The sequence below is a fragment of the Elephantulus edwardii genome, unplaced genomic scaffold (genome assembly GCF_000299155.1).
Source record: "Elephantulus edwardii isolate Elephantulus edwardi_28Jun2011 unplaced genomic scaffold, EleEdw1.0 scaffold00038, whole genome shotgun sequence".
Taxonomy (NCBI): domain Eukaryota; kingdom Metazoa; phylum Chordata; class Mammalia; order Macroscelidea; family Macroscelididae; genus Elephantulus; species Elephantulus edwardii.
Genome location: NW_006399788.1, coordinates 5,160,008 through 5,183,274, shown reverse-complemented (window position 1 = coordinate 5,183,274; position 23,267 = coordinate 5,160,008). Strand labels below are relative to the sequence as shown.

Here is a 23,267-nt window from a genome sequence, read left to right as displayed (position 1 = left end):
GTTTTTTTTTGGGGGGGGGAGGGGAAGTCCATCACTGAAATAGTTCTGGTAAGGGTCAGGATGTGGGGCGCCATCTAGTCCTAGGGTGAAGAGTGTGAGAAAGGTTAGGGCTGTGGTAAGCCTGGCCTGTTGCACAGGCATCAAAGGTCAACAGAGAGGGCTGTCCCTGTGGACACTTACTTGTCATTTAGACTGAATGACTGCTTCAAATTTTCACTACCTTCAGGAGAAAGTAAATACAACAGTAGGACTCAGTGGGTAAAAATGCCAAAATATTATATAGGTCAATGAATAAAGTCTTGGGATTAAGAAATAACATGAAAGTGGTCAGGGAGTTATAGGAAGACTATAGGAAGAAAGCATGATGACCTTGGTTTATGATAAGCTTTAGTGAGTGAAGCACAATGCAGACCCTTGGGAATTGGAAGCAAGGTCAAATAATCTGCAATGGAGAATTAATGATCCATTTGAGATAAGCTTTAGGCATGTTCTTGGCCCCTGGAAGAGACAGAGCACTTAGCCATGGGACACAGAGTGACAGTGATGATGTATCTGGAATTGCCCATTGTGAGCTGGATTCTGAAAGACTTGCCAAGCTGTAAAGTCAGATAGGCTCAACAGCAGTTCATCGTGATGTAGAAATAGTACATCTAAGATTGGATCTGAGGAGGAGCATTAGACTAGTCCTTTTCCCCTCATTGGGCTTATGACCGTATGAACAGTCTCATATGGCAAAATAATAGAGGAAGAAGATACCTATATATACATAGCTGGATCAGCCAGTCCATAGATGCAAGCCAATAGGAACTTCATTCTACCACATTTAAAGGTAAACAGTAGAGGGGAAAATCTTTCCAATCAGTGAAACGGAATAGTTCACCTTGTAGACTTTGTAATGTGGAAGGAGAAGGGATTCAATATGAATTGCCAATGGCCTCATCACCAATAAGAAAGGAAAAAGACAAGAAGATCAGAGGAAAATTTGTGGAAATACATAAGGTTTGGAGATTTTTTTTATCACATGGTAACATCCACCATAAAGCATCTCCTACAGAGCAATCAAATAAACAAAATGATATGGCCTGTTGACATTATCCAGGGTTCAACATTAACCACACCAGAACGAAAATGGTAGGTTCATGAATTAAATATCTGAGTATGATAAAGGAAGATATTTGTGGAACCAACATATAGCTACTTCTACTTCTTGATGTTCAATTTGCTAGCAACAGAGACTTACTTCTCAAGGCACTACTCTTCATGGAAAGTAACTCAGTGACAGGTTGACAACATTGTTGTTAGGCACTATCAAGTCAGCTACAACTCACAGCAGCCCGATGGACAACAGATCTGAACCTTATCCTAGACTGTGCGATCCTCGTGGTTTCTATCCTGCTCACGATCATTGTTTCAGTCCATCTTATTGAGGATCTTTCTCTCTTTCTCTGACTCTCTACTTTCTCAGCATAATGTATCTTTCCAAGGATTGATTCCTCCTGCAAATATGCCCAAAGTAAAAGAGATGAAATTTCACCATCTTTGACCCTAAAGAGCACTTTGATTGCTCTTTGCCAAGCTCCATTGAAATATTTCCGCCATAGGAAATTCTTTGGGTATTTAAAATATCAGTGGCAGAGTTTCTAGCATTACAACAACACACAATCTACCATGGTATGGCAAACTGGAAGATGAGTGATTGTTGACTTCATTGGCTCCCTTCTGTTCTGGAAGGGCAAAGTAATTCCTTTTCATAGGAAAAGTTAACTTTTTCTGGCTATGTATTTACCTTTCCTGTCTACAGAACCTCAACTAGCACTACTGTCTTGGTGCTAACAGCATGTCTGATCCACACACAATGAATTAGCATAGCATCTAATAAAAGGATCCACTTCATACATAGTAAAAGATGTGTAGCATGATGACTATGAGATACATTGGTTGTATCATATCTTCCACCACTGAAGGAAAGCTAAATTTATAAAATGTTAGAACAACTTTCTATAAGCAGAATTGAGGCCCAAATTGTGATAAAAAAATAATATTGAAAGAATCAGGTGCAATTATTCAGGATATAATAGATTTTTTAAAATCAATAACACTTACATAATTGAGAAGAATGGAAGTTCGAGAACACTTAATTGTGCTCATATGAAACTTATATCTAGGCAAAAGTCTGTTGTGCAAACTGTGATTTTAAATTAGGAAAGATGTGCTTCAGAACTGTATCAGTTCTCCATTACCTATTCAATTTATATGCTGAACAAATAATTTGAGAAGTTGGACTTTATGAAGAAGACTATGGCCTCAGGATCAGAGAGAGGCTCATCAACAACCTGAATTATGCCGATAACACAATCTTACTTGCTGAGAGTGAGAACTTGAAAGACTTCTAAAGAAGGCCAAGAACTACAACCTTCAATAGACATTACATATAAACGTCAAGAAAACAAAAAACCTTACCACCAACAGACAACATCATAATTGTTGTTATGTGCTATTGAGTTGATTATGACTCATAGCAACACTATGAACAATGCATCTACGAACAACACACCCTATCCTGTTCCAACCTCACCATCTCTGACACATATGACCCCATTGTCACAGTCACTGTGTCCATCCATCTCATCCAGGGTCTCCCTCTCTTGATTTGGCCTTTTATCCTTTCAAGCACACTGTCCTTCTCCAAGGACTGGCTCCTCCAGACAGACGCCTAAAATATGTGAAATGGAATTTCACCATTTTTATTTTCACAGAGCATCCTGGTTTTACTTTCTCCAGACAGTTTGTGCTCTTGTAAGAACATGGTATGATCAATGATCTTCTCCAGAACCACAACATAAAGGTATCTATTCTTCTGTCATTCCTAGTCATTGCCCAACTTTTAGATGCATACCAGAGGGATATCTATCTGTGTTCCATTGACTGTCGAAAGATATATGACTGTCTGGATCACAACAAATTGTGGTTAACCTTAAGGAGAATGGGAATCCCAGAACACTTGAGTGTGCTTATGTGAAGCCTTCACTTGGACTAGGAAGCAGTCTTCATAATAGAGCAGGGAAACACTGAATGTTTCAAAATCAGGAAGGGAGCCTCTCAAGGATGTGTCCTGTCCCCATATCTTGTCAATCTATATACAGAAAAGGTCATTTGGAAAGTTGGGCTTTATGAGCAGGAATGTGGCATTAAGATTGTAAGAAGACTCATCAACAACCTATGTTATGCAGAAGACACAGCCTTGCTTGCTGAAACTGAGGAGGACCTGAAGTGCTTGCAACAGAAGTTCAAGGACTGTAGTTTTTAATATAGATTGAAGCTCAGCATCAAGAAGGCAAAGATTCTCACCACTGGGCCGAGTGGAAGTACCATGATGGATGGAGAATAGATTGGAGTTGTTGACAGTTACAGTTTACTTGGCTCTATAATCAACACTCTTGGCTCCAGTGGTCAGAAAATCAAAAGGTGCTTTGCATTGGGTAAATCTGCTGTCAGGGACCTTTCCAGAGTACTGAGAAGCAACAATGTCAGTCTAGAGACTAAGGTGCACCTGATCCAGTCCATGGACTTTGCAATTACTTGCCATGCATCAGAGAGCTGGATAATGACTAAAGATAATATAAGAATTGATGCCTTTGAGTTGTGGTGCTGGAGAAGAGTCTTGAACATACTGTTGACTGCCAAGAAAACAGACAGATCCATCTTGGAGAGGATGAAACCAAGTTTCTCCATGAAGGCTAAGACTTTGAAGCTTCGTTTCACATACTTTGGGCACATGGACAGGAGGGACCAATCTTTGGAGAAAGACATCATGCTCAGAATGATAGGACAGCACAGGACAGGAATACCCTGGATGAGATGAATGGATACAGTAGCTACGGAATCCAGACAGGCATGTTTTAGAGCTCTATGTACAGAGTCTCTATGAGTTTCAGGCGATTCTATGGCACATAACAACAACAATAAATGACTATCAGACGAGGAGAAGAGTCAGTAACTGATAGGACTAGTTGATCTTGATCAGAAAGAAGAAATAGACATAACTTTATAAAATGGAACCAGGTAGAAATATGTACTATGCAACCTAGTTTATTTTATTTTTGTCTTATTATGACTGTAAGTGGACATATGCAATTAACCTGAACTGAGAAGAGTGTGATTATAAAGAATATAAATACTAGCAATGAAGATTTATATTACACTGCCAGAAAAACTCCCTAAACATGCTAAAGTGTTGGTTGAGGGTGAGGATATTGCAAATATGGGGACAATAGTTTATGCTACTAAGCTTCATCTTCTGAGTTCTCTCTTTCTTTTCTTCCAGAAAGAAAGATGCATTGGACACCTGGATGAAGAATTCTTTTCTAATCTGAATAGAGAAGTAGATATTCTGGATTCAAGGGGTGAACTATAGCAACCATGAGAATATGGCTTGCTGGTCCTCAACTCTGTAGAGCACAACTGGCTAATGGTACAAGATGCTGCTTACTAAAATGAATCACTTCATTTTAATGGTGGCCACACTTTCTGTGTTTTGCTCCCAGTTGATGAATGTATGGCAGGTACAATAAGGAAGCTTTATTCTTGGGAAGCTCACGACTCATCTGATAATAATCATTGTCTTGAGAACTCTTAGACTTTTCTTAGACCCAATTCTCCAATTTAGGATACTTCTGCTCAGTCTTTGTTCTTATCTTTCATTCAGAGACAGACTTGAGTTACGTCTGACTGTTTTTCCAACCTTACTGAGAATCTCCATATTATTTTTCATAGGCATTTGCCCTAAGAAGAATCTTTAAAATTCGATCCTATTTTGGTATCTCTTTCTTAGAAGACCGGAAATAGTATGTTCCTGTAACTTTTGCTCACATTGTTGTAAATAAACCTTTCATAAAGCATTTCTTCAGATATCCCAGCTGAGTATGCCATCTGTTGCCTTGGTTAATACAGATTGCTATCAACCACAAATATTGTAAGATTTCAAAGAAGGGAGAGTCATATTAGGTGACGTGGTAAGAATAAATGTGATTAAATAAATGGACTCTAAAGGGTGGATGACATTTGTAAAGGAGTTGGTCACAGAAGTTGGCATTTCAGATAGAGGTATTAGTATATATGTGTGTGTTATTGTTACATGCTATCAAGTAAACTACAATTCATAGCAATCCAGTGAACAATGGCTCTAAATCTTGTCCTAGCCTGAGCCAACCTAGCCATCTCAGACACATCTGACCCCATGGCCACAGAAACTGTGTCAGTGTATCTCATTCAAGGTCTACTTCTTCTGCACTGACCTTCTACTCTTTCAAGCATGATGTCCTCCAACTACTGGTACTTCCTGGTGACATGCCCAAAGTATATGAGACAGAGCTTCAAAATCCTTGCCTTCAAAAAGCAAACTGGTTTTACCCTCTGCAGGACAGATTTTACACCTCATTCGTTCTCTTGTCAGTCCATTGTATGTTCAATACTCTCCTCTAGCACCACAAGTCAAAGAAACCATTCTTCTCCTGTCATCCTTGTTCCCTGCTCATGTTTCAGATGAATAGCAAGCAATTGAGAAGACCTTGGTGTATCTCAGGTGCACCTTAGTTTCTAAACTGACGTTGTTCTTTAGCACACTGAAGACGATCCTTGACAGCAGATTTCCCCAATGCAACTAGTCTTTTGATTTCCTTACTGCTGCTTATTAAAGGTGGTAATGAGGCAGAAGAAGCATTTATACCAAGATCTTTTCAAGATTCCACACCTCATTTTCAAGGATTTCCACTTTTTATTACCATATTCTCTGTTTTATAGTGCTTATCCAGAAATTTCTCTTAGGCAAAAGTTGGTATGCTGTATAAGGAAACATGGACATCTGTGCAAAGGCATGCTGAAAAAAAAGGGAAATGAAACCATGAAAGAATTAAGAAAAATTTCCTCACGGCCTTCAAATTGGAACTGACTTGGCTGACTCTCTAACAAGTTTTTTGAGGCTGAAAATTACACATGATGAGATTTCTTGTCTTTCTCCCATGGAGCTTCTGATGGATTCAAACTGCCAAAGAGACACTGTCTTTGGGTTAGTAGTGCAGCTCCCTGTGGATTAGGCCACCAGAGCTCCATGAAAGAACATATCCCTTGAAATTATGTGATCCAGGCATCAAAATCTTAGGGATAATGTGACTTTCCTATTTGTTTGGAGTCAAAGAAGGCAGAGGTTTTCTTCAGAAGGCAGAAATGGAGGATAGATTGATTTGACCAAGGCCCACAGAACACAGAATCTACAGGGATCCTAAAAAATGCAGCTTTTCAGATACAGGTTTTCTAAAATTCAGAGCTTCTAATCTGAATTTCCTTACTATACTGGGAAAGACCTGATTATGTTTTTGGTTCAGTTGTGACACTTTAACAGGTTACTTACCATGAGTCAGAAGCTATTCTAGGGACTGGAGATGTAGCAATAAATAAGCCAGACCAAAAAAAAAATCCTTGTCCTTATGAAGTTAACATCATAGTATAGGGTGGTAGACAAGAAGTAAACACATCTATAAATACCAAACTGAGGGAAGGAATAATGTGTATCAAGTAGGGAGTGAAAAAGTCAGGCAAGGCCTTAGAGATAGGCAGCATTGTACAGAGACTTAAAAAAAAAAAAGAAGAAGCAGCTGAGACAGGAAGGCCAAGAAAAACCTTAAGTGTATGGTGCATGCGGAGGAAATAGTAAGTAGGAAGGCCTAGAGGCAGGTGTGCTCGGTGCTCTCATTAACATCTGTCTACTTAACATCACCGGAGTTGTCCACTTGCACACAGATAAGCTGTTATTTACAAAGGCTTCTATTTCTAGTGGTTTGCATTTCTAGACTATGTCAATGTTATCTAACTATAACATTCAAGAGGCAACAGTGGTGTAATAACAAGTACCTTGGTTTTAGAAAATTTAAATCCTGGTTCACTTACAATGTGTGGCTCTGAATAATAACTCCTTAGCTGCTTTACCTGTATCATTGTTGTTGTGTACCGTTGAGTAAGAACTGGCTCATAACTGACTATCCAATAGGTTTTCAGAGGCAGTTAATCACGCAAGAGGAGATTTCCCATCCTTCTCTCACAGAGCAAGTAGTGGATTTGAACCATGTGCCTTTGGGATTGCAGTGCACTTTCTTATCACTAGACCACCAGAGCTCCCTAGAGCATGAGTCAGCCATTAGCACCATGTGAGACTTGGGGGCTGCACTGTTTGGACTTTGCTACTTTACTAAACCTGTGTTGCTCAGGAAATGACAGCACCCTCCTGCCCCCCCAAGCCAGCTGCAGGAAAGGATGCAGGTGTAAGGGTCAGCCACCGACAGCCATTGAGACTTGAGGACAGCACAGCTGGGTCCTGGCCACTTCGCTGGACCTCTATCTGCTATGGAAGGAGTGGCTCCCTCCTCACCAGACACAGGAGAGGAGAATGGTGCAAAGGATGGCTAAGAGCACCAACTGAGACATGGGGGCTGTACTGTTCAATCTTAATCACTTCCATGGGTATTTTCCCTGAAAAAAGACCCAAGGTAGTATTCCTGGGACTTTGCCCACTGTTGAGGCACCTGGCCCTGCCCTCTCGCCTTTCTCTTGAATCAAGCGAAGCTGGTGCCTAACCCCCTCTGAACACTAGCACAACCCAGGACAACTACAAACTTTAGGAGAAAGGTGAGCTTTCCTGCAGCATGAGAACAGAAAGGATTACTGATATAGTGAGTTGCCCTCTGCCATAAAGGGAACACTTTAAGTCTGCAACTAATCAATAACATAATAAAGACAAGAAACTGTCAAATCCTACACAAACACAACAGAGATGGCTTACCACATACCAAGAAAAACTTCACATTATGACAATGAAGCAGCAGGCAGCTTCAAACACTGTGGAAAAACCAAAACAAGCCTTCTCCTAAAAAAGCACTATAGGCAGACCCAATGAGTACCCCAGAGAAAGGAATCCAGAAGAAATATATTGATATGGAGTTATACGAACAGGTTCAGAAGAAGGTAGAAATAATGGAAGAAACAATGGAAGGCATGAATACCCCAGAGACAGGGAGCCTGAAGAAATATGTTGATGTGGAGTTATATAAACAGCTACGGAAGAAGGTGTAAATTATAGAAGAAAGATTAGAAGCCACAAATAAATTGAAAACTCCAGAGACATGGAGCTAGAAGAAACATATCAATGTGGAAAAACATAAACAATTAAGGAACAAATTGCAAAAGGTGGACAAAAGAATTGAAACTATAAGTAAAGTTGTATAATAACTTACAACATCATCATGAGATTGAGAGGATATAGCTAACACAGTACAGAAAATAACAAAAATGCATGAATATGAACTAAGAATATCAAGACTGAAATGGGAGAATTTTCCAACTTGCTGGAGGAACAAAACCACAGAATACAAGATATGGAACAGTGAGTCAGTGAACTGAAAGACAACAAACTTAATGGAAATGCGTTAGAAGAAAAAGCAGAAAAGAGATTAAAGGAAAATTAAGAAAACATTAGAGTCTTATGGGATAGCATCAAAAGGACAATACACAAATAATTAGAATCCCAGAGCAAAGGAAAAGGAGAAAGCACTGAGAAAATTATGGAAGAGATATTAGAAGAAAACTTCCAAGGTATCATGAAGAATGAGGAAATCCACATTCAAGAAGCTCAGTGAACTCCAAACTGACTAGACTCCAACAGAAAAACATCAAGACATATCATAGTCAAGGCAGCATGAGAAAAACAAAGAGTAATCTACAAGGGAGAACCAATTAGAATAAGTTCAGATTTGTCAGTAGAAACCAAGTAAGCAAGCAAGCAAGATGATAAAAATAAAAATATACAGAAGGCTGAAAGAAAACAAATGTCAGCCAAGGTGGGGTGGTGATGGTGAAGGAAATGGGAAGGATTTTGTGTGAAAACAATGTTTTCAAACTCAGTAAATAAATCAGTAGAAAATAAAAATAAAAGAAAAGAATAGTGTATACAGCAAAGTTGTCCATACAATATGAAGGAGAAGTAAGATTGTTTGCAGAAAAGCTGTAACTTAAAGAATTTGTCAAAACAAGACCAACTCTACAAGAAATTCTAAAGGAAGTCCTTCACACAAAGACACCAATGGGAAGTGGATGGATTGTAGTAACTAGAAACAACAGAAAAATAAACACAGTAAAATGGCAGTGATAAATCCTGTCACTTAATGTGAATGCTTAAATGCATCAATCTAGAGAAAAAAGAGTAGCAGAGTGTCTAAAAAAAAATCCCACAAAACCAAAAATATTCCAAAGTTCATCAATATACTGCCTACAAGAGAAACATCTAAAACACGAGGAGAAAGATAGACTAAAAAATCAAAGACTAGAAAAAATATACAAAGCAAATGGCATCCACTAAAAAGCTCAAGTGGCAATACTAATTTCAGAAAAAATAGACTTCAAGATGAAAACTACCATAAAGGGAAGGAAGGGCATTGTTTAATGACTAAAGGCTTAAAAATAGATCAAGAAGACATAACCTTGGTCAACATCTACGAGCCAAATGGTAAGACTTGTAAAATACATACAACAATGGGACCAAAAGAAAGAAATAAGATAGTGGCACTGGAGTAGTAGGAGACTTTAACACACCACTCTCACCAAAAGATAGGTCAACTCAAAAGAAACATAACAAAGGTGCTGAATACCTAAACGATACAATCAGCCAACTTGATCTTGTGGATGAATTCAAGGTATTGCATCCAAGTAAAAGTCAATTTACTTTCGTTTCAAGTGTACATAGTATATTCTCCAGAATTGATAATATATTAGAATGCATAGTAAGCCTCAACAAACTAAAAAAAAAACACACACAAAAAACAATGAAAAGAAATAATATACTTTTTCAGACTCCAATGCTATAAAACTAGAAATTAAGGATAAGAGGATAAAACATATAAAATCATCCACATGGAAGCTAAGTAACATCCTTCAAGAACATGATTGTGTTATAGAAGAAATGTAACATGAAATAAAAGAGTTTCTTGAAACAAATGAGAATACTATATACCAAAACCTGTTTAATACAGCTAAAGCAGTCTTCTGGGGACATTTCATAGTAATAGGCACATTAAAAAAGAAGAAAGAAATGAAATTAATTACCTATCCTAACATCTTCATCAATTAGAAAAGGAACAACAGTTTAACCCCAGTAAAAAAAAAAAAAAAAAAAAGGAAATTATAGGGATAAGAGCCAAAATCAATGAGATTAAAAAACATAAAACCAATTAAAACCATCAACAATACCAGGAGATAGTTCTTTGAAAGGGTAAATAAAATAGACAAACTAATGGCAAACTTAATGAAAGAAAAGATGCAAATAACTTGAATTAAAATAAAAAAATAGAGATATTATCACAGCAAAACTGCTGAAATTAAACTGATAATACAGGAATATTTGAAAGCTATATCTGATAAATTTAAAAACTTAGAGGAAAAGGGTGAATTCCTTGCACCTCAAACCCTACCAAGATTGACACTGGCAGATGTAGTAAACATCTACAGACCTATCACCAAAGAAGAAATTGAGCAGGTCATAAAAAGACTCCCCACAATAAAAGTCCTGGTCCAGATGGTTTTACTGCTGAATTCTACCAAACATTCAGAGAAGAACTATCACCAATTCTACTCAAATTATTTCCAAAAGTAGAAAAAGAAAGACTACTCACAGGATCACTCTCTGATGGATTCATAACCTTAATACAAAAACCAGGTAAAGACACTACAAAAAAAAAGGAAAATAACAGACCAATATCTCTCATGAATATAGATGTAAAAATCCTTAACACGATATTAGCCTATAGAATCCAACAGCACATCAATAGAAATAATTCATTGTGGCCAATTAGGATTTATAATGTCTATGTCAACGTTGCAAAAACAATCAGTATAAGTAATTATATTTTTAATTGATATTTTAATGAAACTTTATAGAGAACTTGGATTTCCATTCACTCATTGTTGCATATTTTCCTTCCTGCTCCCCCTCCCCCGAGTTTGCTTTTTTCTTTGGAAAGAAAATTTTTTCATTGTTACACAATCCCCTCCCCAAGTCTACTTTATTATTCAGCTCTTATTCTGAACTCTTGTCATGCCAATAATACCTAATCATATATCCCTTTTATACTGTTCTCTCCCTTGTCTGTTTCAATGCCATGTACATTATTTATCACCTCTTTTCTTTGTTTCCTCTCAGCCCCCATGTCAGTCCTGTTTTATAAAAGTGGCATTATGCAGTATTTGTGTTTTTGTGATTGAGATTTTCACTCAGCATAATGTCTTTCATGGTCACCCATGTGTATAGTACTTCATGAGTTCTTTGATTTTCAGTGCTGCATAATATTCCATTGTTTGAACATACCATAGCTTCTCTAGCCATTCATTTGTTGATGGGCAATTGAGTTGTTTCCAATTCTTTGCTATTGTGAACAAAACAGCAATAAACATGGGTGTGCATATGTCTGCTTGGGTGACAGTTCTGCTTTTTTTTAGGGTATATTCTCAGTAGTGGAATTGCTGGGCCATATATTATTTCTATTTGCAGCTTTTTGAGAAAGCACCATACTGCCTTCCATAGTGGTTGCAACATTTTACACTCCCACCAACAGTGAATAAGGAGTCTAGTTTATAATTAATTACATTGACAAAGCAAAGAACAAGAATCATATGATCCTATCAGTTGATGCAGAAAAGGCTTTTGACAAAATCCAACACCCTTTCTGATTAAATGACTCAACAAAATAGGAATAGGAAGGAGGTTCCTCAATATAGTGAAAAGTATATATGCAAAACCAAGAGACATCATCATTCTCCGTGAAGAAAGACTAAAGACATTTCTCTTGCAAATGGAAACCAACAAGGCTGCGCACTGTTATTACTCCTATTTAATATCTTACTGGAAATACTGGGTAAGGCAATAAAGATGAAGGAAGGGAATAAGAAGCATCAAAATTGACAAAGAGCCGGTAGAACTGTTGCTATTTGCAGATCTTATGATATTGTACGGCTGTGTGTGCGGATGTTGTATAGAGAACCTTCAAGACTCAACAAAAAAACCTGGTAAACCAAGTAGACCGATTTAGTAGATAGATAGGATATAAGATTAATATCCAAAAGTCAATCAGATAACTCTACAGCAGAAAAAAACACACACAAAAAAACCAGAAAATGAGACTAATAAAGCAATAACATTTACAACAGCCAATCACAAACTGAGATACTTGGGAATAAACCAATTTAGTGACAATAAAGACCTTTATAAGGAAAACAACAAAATACTACTACAGGAAGCAATAAGAGACCTAATTAAATGGAAGGAGATCCTCTGTTCACGGATCGGAAGACTGAACATTGTGAAAATGAGAATCCTACCAAGGGCAATCAATATGTTCAATGCAATCTCAATATAGATGCCAAACTCATTTTGCAAAAAAAAACAGAAAAAGCAATTGGTAAGTTCATTTGGAAAAAAAAGACACCATAAATAGGCAAAGTTCTTCTGAAAAATAAAAATGAGCTGGGAGGCATAGAACTCCCTGATTTCAAAACCTATACCACAGCTGTGATAAACAAAAATGCATGGCACTGGTACAGGCAGACATAAACCAATGGAAAAGAAATTGAGAACCAAGGAATTAACTCATTCATCGTAGAAAGGTTTAAACTGGTTGGCTCTTTGGAGGGAAGGATTCTGAGGCTCTGTCTAACATACTTTGGACATGTGGTAAGGGGAGATTGGTCCTTGGAGAAGCACATCATGCTTGGGAGGGTGGAGAGAGAGCGCAGGAGGGGAAGGCCCTCTGTGAGGTGGATTGATTCAGTGACTGGGGTAATCAGGATGGGAGTGTCAGAGACAGTGCGATTGGCACGGACAGAGTAGAGTTTAGGACTACTGTACATAGGGTCGCTATGAGTTGCAAATGACTCAATGGCACATAACAACAACAACAACATATATAGTCAGTTGATAATCAATAAAGAATCAAACCTATTAAATGGGGAAACAGCAATCTCTGCAGCAAATGGTTCTGGCAAAACATGACATCTACTTGCAGAAAATGGAAAAAAGACCCACATCTCATCACACACAAAAATTAATTCAAGGTGAATCAGAGATGTAGGGGTAAAGCTCAAAACAACAGGATCATAAGATACAAAATGGGACCTGAGTTAGAGGCCATGGCCTATAGTATAAATGGACTTACAGTTATAGCCAGTTCAATTAAAATCATTATTATCACAATACGATTGCTATTACATGCAAGCAAAATATTGGTGAATGTCATTAAAAAATGGCTAGAACAGTACAAAGAGAACTGTCAGAAGTTCAGTTAGGATTTAGAAGAGGCTGTGGCACCAGGGATATCATTGCTGATGCCAGATGGATCCTGATTGAAAGTAAAGAATACAAGAATGATGTCTATCCATGCTTTATTGACCAGCAAAGACATTTGACTGTGTGGATCATAACAAGTTGTTGCTGACATTGAGAATGAATGGGAGTCCCAGCGCACTTAATTGTGCTCATGTGAAACCTATACCTGGATCAAGATGCTGTTGCGCAAACAGAGCAAGGGAGCACTGCATGGTTTAAAATCAAGAAGGGAGAATGTCAGGACTGTATTCTCCCTCCATACCTATTTAATTTGTATGCTGAGCAAATTATTTGAGAAGCTGGACTCTACAAAGAGCAATATGGCATCAGGATTAGAGGGAGGCTCATCAATAACCTGCATTATGCAAATGACACAACTTTGCTTGCTGAAAGTGAGAAGGACTTGAAGCACTTCAGAAGATCAAGGAATGCAGCCTTCGGTATGGATTGTAGCTCAATGTCAAGAAAAAAAAGATTCTTCCCACTGGACCAATGGACAACATCATGATGGATGGAGAAGAGATTGAAACTGTCAACAACTTCATTTTGCTTGGATCCACAATTAACATCCTTAGTGCCAGCAGTCAGGTAATAAGGAAACACATTGCACTGGGAAAATCTGAAGTTAGGGACCTCTCCAAATTATTGAGGATCAATGACGTTAGTTTGAGAACTAAGGTGCATCTGATTCAGGCTTTTCTTTCTGATTATTTGCTATGCATCTGAGAGCAGGACAGTGAATAAGGAAGACAGAAGAATTGATGCCTTTGAACTTTAGTGTTGGAAAAGAGCACTGAACATCCCATGGATGAACAAAAGAATGAATATGTCTTTTAGAGGGTGCAACTGAAGTGCTGTTTGAAGACAAGATGAGGCTTCGCCTCGTATACTTTGGCCATGTTGCTAGGAGAGGCTATTCCTTGGAAAAGGACATGATGCTAGGAAGGTTGGAAGGTTGGCAACAGAAAGGAAGATCCTCAGCCAGGTGGATTGACATGGTGACTGCCACGATGGGTTTTTGTGTGTCAGTAAGTGTGAGGATAGCACAAGGTGAAACAGGGTTCAGATCGTTTGTTCCTAGGGTGGCTATGAGTTGTGCTTGACTCAATGACACCTAATATCAATAACAACAAATAGTGCCAGAAGTGCATGATCAGAAGAGGACAAAATTGATGAATGGGACCTCTTAAAAATCAACTCACTATGTGCATCAACAGCTATCTCCAATAGGGTGAAAAGAAAACCCACACACTAGGGAGTAAAATTTGGCAATAGCATTTCAGACACAGGTCTCATTATAAGTTATGAGATTACTACAGAGTATTCACAAGAAAAAGACCGATAACCCGATAATAAAATAGGTAAAATACATGAAAAGACTTTTCACAGAGGAAGACATTATGTGGCTAACAGACACATGAAAAAATGCTAAACCGAAGGCAATAACAGATATTGAAATCAAAACCACAATGAAATATCATCTTACCCTAGTAGAATTGGCAAAGTGTAATATGACAGCAAGCAATAAATGTTGGAGAGGATCTAGAGAGATTGGGTATCTCATGTACTGATGATGGGATTGTAAAATGGTACAACCATTCTGGAAGGTAATTTTGTATTTCCTCAAGAAGCTGAATATAGATATTCCATATGACCTAGTTGTTGCACTCCTAGGAATATACCCCAAGAAAGTTAGAACTACCACAGAAACAACTGTGTTCACTGCAGCATTATTCACAAAAGCAAGAAAATAAAAACAGCCCGAATGTCCATCAACAAATGAATGGACTGAGAAATTTTGTTACATTCACACAATGGAATATTATGCAGCAATTGCACATCTCCAAAGTACTGAAGAACAACCATATCAGTCTGGAGACTAAGGTGCACCTGATACAGGCCATGGTATGTATACTGCATCAGAAAGCTGGAAAATGACTAGGGATAGTAGAAGGAGAATTGATGGCTTTGAGCTATTGTACTGGAGAAGAGTATTTAATATTCTCTGGACCTCTAGGAGAACAAACAGTTTTGTCCTGGAGAGAGTGAAATCAGGCTGCTTCTTGGTGGCAAGGATTCTGAAGCTCCATCTTACATACTTAGAGCATGTTGCAAGGGGGGACCATTGCTTGGAGAGGAACATCATGGTTGAGAGAATGGAGGGACAACAAGAGACAGCAAGAGGAAGACCCTCAATGGATTGACTCACTGTCTGGTGTAATGGAGGTAGGTGTGTCAGAGGCAATAAGATTGGCTTGGGATAGAGCAGAGTTGCTTTTGTGTCTAGGGTCACTTTGGCTCAATGGCACATAACAGCAAAAACGACAATGAGTAATGATTTTATAAAATACTGTGCAAAAATAGGAAAGCCTAGAAAGCATTAGTTTGAGTGAACTAGCTCAGTCTTATAAGGACAAATACTGCAGAGGACAATTATTGTAAAATTAGGATATAAATAGTAAGATATGTATACATGTCCAAAACGGGGAGCAGAGAGGAAAGAGATGGGGGAAAGGAAGCATGAAAATCACTAGGATAACAGAGTTTAGTGGGCAGATTGGGTGGAAGGAGTGGAAGAAATGGGAAAGACTTAATGTTGTTGTTGGTTGTTTTTTCCCCCCGCAAAACACCACAAGATTTGGCCAAAAAAGGAGGATGTCGGAGAGGAAAACCCAGGTTTCAGTTATAAAATATGAGACTCGGAGGAGCTGCACCTGGCGGCCTGTCTGCAGGAAATGATCCTCTTGGTTCAGTTAGTTTTGCTGCATATTTTGAAGCTGCTGCAGGAGGGACGTGTGGCGTGGTTGGCCTCACACCTGGGCACGGAGGCTGTGGGTGCAGCTGGTGCACATGTATGGCCGGCAGGCATGGCTGCAGTCCCTGCTCCAGGCTCTCTCTGGTCAGCTGCAAGGTTTCCAGTCTCCTGTCGGCTGGAGATGCCTCCTCCTGAACGCTCACCCCAGCGGTCCGACTCTGGCTCTGTCAAGCTGGGGGGCCAGCTTGGAAGGCAGAGTGAGTGCGCAGGCGGGCTTGTGGATGGTTCCCAAGTCTTCAGCAGTGCTGGGAACGCCTCCGCGTGTGTGTGCGTGTACATGTGCGTGTGTGCCCACCTCCCCGGAGTCCTGGCTGCAGTCAGGTCTGTGGGCAGGTGGGGCCGAGGAGGCCGTGACTGTCCGGGGCTTGCAGACTGGGCCTCAGCACAGGCCGATCGATGTACTTGAGGTTATTCTGGATGATGACATCGGTTACTGCGTCGAACACGAACTGGATGTTGCTAGTGTCAGCGGCACAGGTGAAGTGGGAGTAGATCTCCTTGGTCTCTTTGTTGCGGTTCAGGTCTTGGAACTGCCGCTGGATGTACACGGCCGCCTCCTAGTAGGTGTTCTGGCCACGGTAGTCGGAGAAGCAGACGGTCAGTGGGATGCGCTGGATCTTCTCAGCCAGCAGGTCCTTCTTGTTGAGGAAAAGGCTGAGTGAGGTGTTGATGAACCAGTTGTTGTTGCAGATGGAGTCAGAGGCGCAGACTTTCAGCCCTCCGGCTCTGTAGGGAGAAATGGTCGTTCTAGACAGGCCAGAGGGCCACATGTCTGGTTGTCCTCGTAGAGCTTCAGGTCATAGCCGCTGAGCTCCACGCAGAAGTTGATGTCAGTCACCCCCTCGAAGCGGTGGATCCACTTCTTATGCTCTGAGCGCTGGCCGCCCACGTCCACCATCTTGAAGGTCAGCTCCTTGAAGGTGAACTTGTTCACCACAATGCCTGTGGTCATGTCGCGTGAGCGCAGTGTGTCCTCACCGTGGGGATGTAGTCGGGCACGGCTCGGTTCAGGTAGAGACCGCATTATCCTCCAGGTGGTGCTCACTGGAGCGGTGAAGCAGGCCTGCGCGCCGGGGTCCTCCCACAGCCGCCGCACGACGCCCAGAAGTTCCGGTGTGATCTCGCCTTTGCTCTTAGCTGGTCCGGGGAGCGCAAAGAGCTGCACAGCATCGTAGGCGCTGTCTGGGTTGTGGAAGTCGATGCGCAGGGCGGCCAGAGTACGGGTGATGGGGGTGAGGGAGTCGATGGCGTTGTAGATGATGAGGGGCTGGTACTCCCTGCAGGCCTCCAGGTTGAAGCCCCCACTGAGCATGATCTTCATCTGCTTGACGATCATGCTCTTGCCAGAGTTGCTGGTGCCCAGGAGCAGCAGCTTGATCTCGCTTCGTTGCCGCTGGCTCTCGGAGCGCAGGTGGCGATCGATGCCCCGGGAACGCCGCGCTGCCTCCTTCTCCTCGGAGCTCTGCTGGCATCCCATGGTCCGAGGTGGCCGGCCACCGTGCTCAGCTGGGCCCTGTCCTCACGCCACTCTGCCTGCTGGTGCTGAGACACGATGCTGAGTGGCCACCCTGTGCTCAGCACCCGCTGGGGGGCACAGGCCAGCCGCCACACTGTAGCCTTTGGTGCTGTGAGGGGGCCCCAGCGGGTATGGCCATCCCAGACACAGCCCGCTGCCCTCCAACCGAGCAGCTCTAGCTCAGCAGTGGGAGACTGTGGGGCTCCAGGTCAGTGGGAAAGCCTCCAGGGTCGGGGTGTCTGCTGTGTGGCTCTAGTCAGTGGCGGGAGGCCATTTGCCGTCCACTTAGGTGTGCTGGGGCCTCCAGGGTTGAGAGGTCTCTGCTGTTGAGCTCCACGTCAGCAGCAGGGCTCTAGGGTCGGTATGTCTGCCCTCTGCCATGTGGCTCCAGGTCAGCGGCTGGGCCTTCAGGGTTGGGGTGCCTCTGCCGTGTGGTCTGGTTAGTGGCAGAAGGCCATCATCCATTGTCCACATAGGTGTGCTGGGACCCCTGGAGTTGAGGTGTCTGCTGTTTGGCTCCAGGTCAGTGATGGGGTTTCCAGGGTCTGGGTGCCTCTGCTGTGTGGTCTGATCAGTGGTGGGAGGCTGTCCACTGTCCACTTACGTGCATGGAGCCTCCAGAATTGAGATGTCTCTGCCGTTCTCTCCGGATCAGTGACAGGGGCTCCAGGGTCAGGATGTCTCTACTATTGCTGTGGAGACACTGCTTGGAGGGTTGGCCGCCATGGGCTGCTCCGTCGAGAGGCTGTACATCAGGCCACACCACCTCAGGCGGCGCCGGCTCCACGCTGTCCGGCCCCCTGGACGCGGCCCTAGCTCCGCACGACGCGGGCAGCGGGGACGTCCCTTAGCCAATTTTTAATTTGAAGTACTAAAAGGGAAGATCTGTGCTGGAAATAAACTCGTTGAAAGTAAAATCTGGTAGTATGGTTTGGGGTATGGTTCAAGTGGGAAAACTGAGTCCAGCCCAGTACTCTCTGAGGATATTTGCATTTCAATAGATTTGTGGACCCACAGTAGGTGAAAGAGATTCACATTTGAGAGTAAACAGGAAAGGAGAGAAAGAAAAAGAAAAAAAAGGAAAAAGCAAAAGACTATTTTTTCTGTAACTGGAACAAGGGTAAAAAGTTGACTCCCATCAGACCCCACCTCCAAGACCTGAGGTTAGAGTTATGCCCATTCATATTCAACACTTAGATTCACAGGCATGGATATATTGAGGACTACAACTGAGAATGAGCGTGGACATTCTCCTTTAGTGCTTCTCATCTAGCATGCACAGATACCTGCCTGAGTAGTGAAGGATTATTGGCTTGAGGAGCAGGCAGCTGTGAGTATCCTTGGCCTGTTGACCCCACTTGGCCTCATATGGGGTCTAGGGCTGAGTGAGGGAGACCAAGAGGCCTGGAATGCAGGGAGAAGTGGGGACTTCTAAGCTTGCAACTAATATCAAATTAGACCTAGCCACAGATATCTGGGGATGAGTCAACCAGACCCAACCAGATGAAGAGAAGATGATCCATGCTGTGAACTAATATTGATTGCTGCATCCTAATGGCTTCTTCTGGACTGGGTGATGCTTTAGGATGCAAATACTCAAAATTTCCAAGCTGACCAGAAAATTCTTTGGCAAAATTGACGTGTTTGTTTCCAAACTAGAGTACAGGTTTGACAGAGAGGGGCAAATCGGTTATTGACTATCTAAAAGGGGGATCTAAGCACATGAGGCATGAAGTAGCTAGCTTACAGACTTTCACAAAAGTAGTTGTTGGTGGGATAATTGGAAAGGAGGGGGGAATCTCTATAATATAAATGAATGAAATATAATGTAAATGAAGGACAGTATTGAACACAATGTAACATCAAAAACAAAGTATATGAATAATCAAAATATAAATTAAAAAAGATAAAAACCCCCACAATGTATGTGAATGATTGTACGAAATACAATGTGAGTGAAGGAATGTGTGAAAAACAATGTATATAAATGAAATACAATGCATACAAATTTTTGAGGCAAACCAATATAAAAAAATTTAATAAAAGAAATGGTTTCTTTCATTTGTTGGCCTTACATACTCTCAGCTAAGGCTTTTAGTTGAGATGTATTATGGTCCTTTGCATAGTCTTTCTTCTCTTGGTAGATTATATTTTTAACACAGTGATAGCTGCTTTCTAAAACAATGCTAATAGAAGGCATAAAGACTTTAAAGATCTGGATCAGAAGTAACACAATATCACTTTTGTCACATTTGTTTAGTAAAAACAAGTCTCAAAGCCAGTTCTGTACAAAAGCACATTGAAGAGGGGTGTGCTGCAGAAGTTCCATGAGTTATTGGGCTGTTTGTAGATAATCCCTGAATGATATAAAGGGTTAATGAATTTCGTTGCTGAACAGAAGTCCACCAGAGGCACCTTAGAAGTAAATTTGGCAATCTGCTTCTAAAATATTGGTCCATTGAAAAGCCTACGGAGCACAATTTTACTCTGACATATATAGTGTGGACATAATTTGGAGTAGATTCAATAGCAATCAATATTCACAGATCAATGTCTACCTGCAGCAAGTCACTCTCATAACTAAAATATACTTACCTTCCCTTTCCAAGGCTCCCAAACTTTGTATATCTTTGTTATATAGGCTTTAAGGCCATTACTATATTATCTAATTAAAGTAAGGTGCAGATAAGTTTCCTCATTTGAAGCTTCTCAGGTAAATGTTCTCTTGAGATCTTAAATTTAGGTATTATGGTTCCACTTACCTTCATCACATGCCTAATAAACAGTGGTAAGAAAAGAAATGCAAAATAGTCATGTCCTTTATCCACTACAACGCACGTTTTTGTCGTTGTTGTTGTTATGTGCTATTGAGTTGCCTGTGACTCATAGCAACCCTATATACAACAGCCCTAAACCCTACTCTATCCTGTGCCAATCTTATTGTCTCTGACACTTCTACTCTCATTACCCCAGTCACTGAATCAGTCTATCTCATCTAGGGTCTTCCTCTCCTGTGCTGTCCCTCCACCCTCCCAAGCATGACGTCCCTCTATCTAAGGGCTTGTTCATCCTTGCAACATGTTCAAAGTATGTCACATTAAGCTTTAGATTCCTTGTCTCCAAGAAGCAGCCTGTTTTCACCTTCTCCAGGATAAACCTCTTCCTTCTCTTAGCAGCCAATACTATTCTCCAATACCACAACTCAAAGGCATCAACTCCCCTTCTAGTGTCCCTAGTCATTGTCCAGCTTTTCGATGCATAGCAAGTGATTGCAAAGACCATGGCCTGTATCAGGTGCACCTTAGTCTCCAGAATTACATCATGGCTCTTCAGTACTTTGGAGAGGTCTCTGACAGCAGCCTTTCCCAATGCAATTTGTCTTTTAATTTCTAGGCTACTGGTGCCAAGAGTGTTGATTCCTTTTTTTTTTTTAAGAGTATTGATTCTATTAACAGTGGATCTGAACCTTACCCTATCTTGTACATTCACATGACTCTGATAGGCTCAAGCATATTGTTATAGTTTCTGGGTCTATCATTCTGGTTGAGGGTCTTCTACTCTTTCAATAATCCTCTACTTTTTCTAGCGTGATGTCTTTTTTAAGAACTGGTTCCTCTTGATAACATACTCAAAATGAGTAAGATGAACTTTCATTATTCTTGTATCTAAGGAATACTCTCTTTGCACATTCACCAAGACAGACTTCTTTGAAGTTTTTATTTTGTTTTATTTATTTTTTGATATCCATGGAATATTCAGTATTTTTTTTGCCAACATCATAACTCAAAAGCATTTTCTTCTTCAATCATTCTCATTTATAGCTCAACTTCCATATGCATTGGTGGTTGCTATTGTTAGGTGTTGTCAAGTTGAATAAGACTCATAGCGACCCTATGAACAAAAGATCTGAACCCCGTTTTATTCTGTGCCATCCTCACACTTCATGATATACAAGAACCCATCATGTCAGTCACCCTATCAATCTCTCTGGCTGAGGGTCTTCCTCTCCTTTGTTAACCCTCCACCCTTCTTAACATCATGTCCCTCTCTAAGGAATAACCCCTTCTAGCAAAATGCCCAAAGTATGTGAGGTGAAGCCTCATCTTTCTTGCCTCCAAAGAGCACTCTGGCTGCACCCTTTCCAAGACATGTCTATTTGTCCTTTTGGCCATCCATGGAATTTTCAGTGTTCTTCTTTAACACCACAGCTCAAAGTCATCAATTATTCTTCTGCCATCCTTATTCATTGTCCAGCTCTCAGGTGCATTTCAAGTGATCTGAAAGACTGTGGTCTGAACTGACATCATTACTCCTCAACAATTTGGAGAGATCTCCAAATTGAAGCAACAAGTGCTTCAAGTCTTCCTCATTTTCGGCAAGTAAAGTTGAGATATCTGCATAACATGGGTTATTGATGAGTCTCCCTCTAATCCTGATGCCATAACCCTCTTTATAAAGTCCAGCTACTCAACTAATTTGTTCAGCATACAGATTGAACAGGTAGGGAGAGAGAATACAACCCTGACACCTGAAACAATGCCTTCTTAATTTTAAACGATATGAAGATAGAGGAGAAAGAAAAGACCAAGATGGATGTCAGAAGATACTCTGAATATTGCACTAGAATGTCAAGGAGGCAAAGCAAAGGGAAGAAATAAAAAGTTAAGAAGCTGTATAGAAGATTTCAAAGGACGGTGCAGGAAGACAAAGTAAAGTTTTATAATGAAATGTGAAAGGAGCTGGTGTCAGAAAATTAAAACGGCTGAACTCGCTTGGCATTTCTTAAAGCTGAAGGAACTGAAGAACAAATTTGAGCCTTGAATTGCAATACTTACAGATGCTTTGACACAGTGAGTGCAGCAAGGAGCTTGAATGTGTCAGATTGTAAGGCTGGCACAGGATAGGAGAGGGTTTAGATATGTTGTTCTTTATAAGTTCCCTTTGACTCCATGGCACCTAACAACAATGACATTGATGTCATTTGAATAAAGAGCGGGTGGGCTAACTAAAAAAAAAAAATGCTGGGAGCTCTGGTGGCCTAGTGGCAAGAAGCTGCACTGCAATTCCAGAGGCGCACGGTTCAAATCCACCAGATGCTCTGCCGAGGAAGGAGGGACAATCTCCTCCTGTACCAGTCAGATCTGATTTGACGGTACACACACACACACAAATAATAAAATTTTAAAAAAATGCTTTGGGCAGAATATGAAATGATCCAGAAAGCACTGAAACAAGATAGAAGGAGTGTGCAGAGTCACTGTACCAAAAAGAACTGGCTGACACAAAAGAATTTCATGAAACAATGCATGATCAAGAGCCTATGGTGATGAAGAAGAGAGTTCAAGTTGCTCTGAAGGAGTTGGCAAAAATCAGAGCCAGGAATTGACATACTAATTGACATATTTCAACAAAAAGATACTGCCCTGTGTGTGCTTACAAAGTTGTGCCAAAAAATTTGGTGGATGACCATCTGGCCAAAAAAAAAAAGGTGACTCAACAGAGTGTGGAAATTATCAAAC

General features: G+C 40.8%; 1 pseudogene; it reads right to left on the bottom strand.

Annotated features, from left to right (window-relative positions):
- Positions 1 to 16,549: 16,549 nt before the first annotated feature.
- On the bottom strand, positions 16,550 to 17,709 carry LOC102872127 (annotated as a pseudogene).
- Between the last annotated feature and the right edge of the window lie 5,558 nt (positions 17,710 to 23,267).